Below are 4,199 nucleotides of genomic sequence, written 5' to 3'. Positions count from 1 at the left end.
ATAGCTCTAGAAATTTAAGGTTATTGTCATTTCTTTTCAGTGTAGTCATGATCCATTGAGAAAACACATTTCTACTGTTTTTGCTTTTGCCAGTTACAAGCACAGGAAGCTCAATTCAAGCACCATGATAGTTCCATGTTTGAGAATAGTGTGAGAATAAGTCGAGATAAGAGACATAAAAAGGGAGCTGCTGATAGAGATAGTGCATTGTTGATGGATATTGAAGGACTTGTTTCCGCGGAGGTTCCCCAGAAAGGAAAAAATGTGAGAGTTGAAGAAGCAGAAGGAAGTGATGATGATGGATTAGAAGCTCTGAAGGAATTGGCTAATGTGTCAGTTGCACTGGCTCCGACGGGTTTGATGGAATCAGGTTGGCATTGACTGTTTTTATTAATCTGGGGTTGTGCCATTAAAGATGTATATTGTGCGGGTAAAAGAAGAGACCCATTAATAAATATATGTTCCCCTTTCATCTATTTATATTTTTTACTTTTTGTGTTGAATCCAGAATCATCTGCACAGCGGGAAGAAGAAAGAATGGCGAACAACGTGGATGAGCAATCTAACACTCTGGAAACCGTGTCTACAAGCCATCACAGAGAAAAAGAAAAACAAGCAGGGCCAGAAGATAGTCTCTTACATGCAATTTCAGCCGCCGATAAAAGTAAACCAAAATCTGTGCAGGAATCCGTTGATGTTGGCACTTCAAGAAGAAAACGTAAAACAAAGGTTTGAAAGACAATTTTCTCTTTGATTTTCTATTTATCTCGTCGTTGCTATGTGCATCACTTAGCTATATGCAAATTACATTGAATGTCAGGTGCTAGATGCTGAAGCTTCTGAAGAGTCTATTCAGATAAAATCATCTCTAGATACTAAGGTATTTTGAAATCTATATATATGCAAAATCCGCGTTAATTTTCTCCTATTTGCAATTTCTGGCTTGGATTTAGCCGTACTCTGTGATCTGTGGTTGCTTGTCTACAATGTAATTGTTAGGATCCTTGACATTTCTTTCGATCAAAGCTGCTTATGCTTTAGTAATTTTTGTTGATTTTTGTATATAGCTTGTGCGTCCTCTCATGCTTTTTGTGTATTGCATTGCAGGAATCGACTGAAGATGATAATTTGAAGACTCTGGTCGGAGCAAGACGTTCTGTTCAAGGTCCAGTGAATCAGCTGAAAACTGCAAAGACCTTGGAAGAATCTTCTTCAGCTAGTGATAAGAAAATAACTGGACCGGATGCAGTAGTGACAGCTACACAAGTTTCAGGTTCGGGTCCAGTGACTTTGCCACAGAAACCTCCAAACAGGCGTAAGATGAGTTTGAAGAAAAGTTTACAACAAAGAGCTATATCTTCTGAAACCACTCATGACAAGCCACTTAGTTGCAAAAAGTTTTCAGAATATGAATTACTAAAGGTAGAGACTCTAACTTCATTTCTCTTATACGAATCCAAAATCTGGTCTTTTATTTGCTCATTTCATTTACAGGAGAAAGTTTCGACTTGTCTGTCATATCCATTGCTACGTCGATGGTGCATATTTGAATGGTTCTACAGTGCTATTGACTATCCCTGGTTTGCAAAGATGGAGTTCACTGATTATCTAAATCATGTGGGGCTTGGTCATGTTCCAAGACTTACTCGTCTTGAATGGAGTGTCATTAAAAGGTTTACTAACTTTCCTGTGTATGTTGATGGAAATATAAAGATTTGAAAAGGTTACTCATTCTGTATTTTTCCAGTTCCCTCGGAAGACCTCGGNGTCCGTGGATGTGCTAAGGAAGTGCTTCATACAGATTTGGCCCGGCCTTTATCAGTCGGGAATAGAGTCATTGCCATCCATCCTAAGACACGGGAAATTCGTGATGGCAAGATTCTTACTGTGGATCATAACAAGTGCAACGTTCTGTTTGATGAATCGGGCGTGGAGTTAGTTATGGTAAATCACAAACTATACCAATTCGGCTGACACAATTTACTTCTTTGTGATTCACAACTAGGCTTCTTTGTCCACTTTTTGTATATCTCAGATGATCTAATAAATCCCTTTTTTGGACAGGACATTGACTGCATGCCTTTAAATCCGTTGGAATACATGCCAGAGGGTCTGAGGAAGCAAATCGATAAGTGCTTTTCGATAAGCAAAGAAGCACAGCCTAACAGACACTCAAACTCTGATGCATCTGTTCTGTTCTCTCCTTCTGTGCTTGAGAATGTCAACTTCTCCATGAATCCTCCTTCGAAACAGGTAAACAAAGATGGGCGTTTGACTCGTGCGTCAAAGCTTTGATCTTGGTCTTTCTTTCCACATACTTTTGGTAAACTCTGTGCATAAGTCCATAATTCTCTGCAGGATGATATCAGGAAGTCAGTTTTGTTTGATAAAGTGTTAGCAACCAACACTACTGATCAATCTGTCGCAACCAATAGCCAAAAAAGAGGAACTGAAATTCAACGACCTCTGACACTGCAGCGTACTTCAGATGCGCAGGTAATGAATTTGTATGCCTTATTTGTGGGTATAGTAGGTAACTGAATAAGCTTTAAGTTAATGATCTGCTATACCCGTGGTAACTGTCTTCTGATTGCTCAGTTTTAAAGTATAGACATATTTTGTCAAGTTTTGTGCCGGTTAAAGTAAATCAATATCTGGATTGCTCATTGCTAATAGTAACAGCTACAGAAATTCACCTGTCATAATTCTGCTTTCCAGGAAATGGAGCCAGAAATGATTGAAATCGTCAGTGGTTCAAAGACAATAGCGCAAGCAATGGTGGATGCAGCTATGAAGGTAGTTGTAATATATATATCTAAAGAATTCAGAAACTCTAAATACAAAGAAGCCAAAGTGAAACGAAACTATCTCTTTTGTTTAAATTGTTGTCAATTTATGGTTCTAGGCTGCATTGTTGGGGAAGAACAACAACAACAACGAAGAGGCAGGGAATATGGTCCAACAAGCTTTAAACTCAATTGGCAAACATCAGCCACTAGATAACTCTATAGTGTCTTCTGGTATCAAGCATCAACAGCATACCAATGGAAGCTTGGATCATCATCCCTCAAACACAGCAGAGCCGATTAACGGTTTGGCATCACAGGACGGATCAGGAAAAAACAAAACGCAAATACCTTCAGAGCTTATCACCTCTTGTGTTGCAACTTGGCTCATGATTCAGGTAAATTGAAAGTCTAAATCTAAATCAAGAATTCAAAGTTGTTCACTTGCCTGAGATCGAAATACATGCAGTTGCGGTTTTGATATGAACTTATTTGTGTTATATCGACATGCAGATGTGCACAGAGAAGCATTACCCACCAGCGGATGTGGCACAGCTGATGGAGACAGCAGTGAGTGGCTTGCAGCCGCGGTGTCCACAGAACATGCCGATCTACAGAGAAATTCAGACTTGCATGGGATGGATCAAGACTCAAATCATGGCTCTTGTAAGAACATGAAACAGTTGTGTTCTATATAATTAACCTGACATGTGGAAGAAGAAGATGTTGATATGAGAGATTTAATTGTTTGGATTGTAGAGGGGGGGTAAGCGTAGTTTTATAGTTAGTTAATAAATTTGAACAGCTCTAAAAGCTCTTGATAGTTAGTTAACCATTGATTATGTAAATTTGGATCTATTTCTTTCTCAGTTTTGTCTTCTTCTCCGTTAAATATGCTTCATGCAATTGTTGATGATGTTTTTTTCTTTTTCTTGGGTCAGTTAAAGATTTTTTTAAAATATAAATTTATGATCCAAGAAATAGATTCTTTTTAAAACTCAAATATTTACTATTAGCATCCTTGTTTACGTAGAACGATTCCAATAGGAAAAAAAAATACGCAGAAATTTAATTATGTTTAATAGACACCTTTAACAAATTTGAGTTTTTAATTTTTATATTTGAAACAACTACTATAACTGTGAGTCAAATTTAAAAATAAATAAAACAATCATGGATTTGGATGACCAATAATCTATTGGTGGATTTGGATGTGAGTTTTTTCCACGGTGAAGGGTTAGGATCGATGCTCTGCAGGGTCAGCTTAGAGCCTATGAAGGCAAACTATTGGTGGGCTAGTGGGGTCTACGGGACGGGTTGTCACATAAATTCTTCTAAGGGACAAGAATCACGCTCTTCTAAGGGAACATACTCCCTAGTGTTCTATAATATTCACTTCACTTGGTTGAGGAT

The 4,199-nt window shown here is 38.1% G+C and overlaps 1 pseudogene; it reads left to right on the top strand.

The window, feature by feature from the left end:
- The window catches only part of LOC104771202, a 6,305-nt pseudogene extending 2,622 nt beyond the window's left edge, over positions 1-3,683 (top strand).

This window comes from Camelina sativa, chromosome 20, assembly GCF_000633955.1.
Source record: "Camelina sativa cultivar DH55 chromosome 20, Cs, whole genome shotgun sequence".
Classification (NCBI taxonomy): Eukaryota; Viridiplantae; Streptophyta; class Magnoliopsida; order Brassicales; family Brassicaceae; genus Camelina; species Camelina sativa.
The sequence above is the reverse complement of the archived record's forward strand: the minus strand, read 5'-3'. Positions and strand labels throughout refer to the sequence as shown.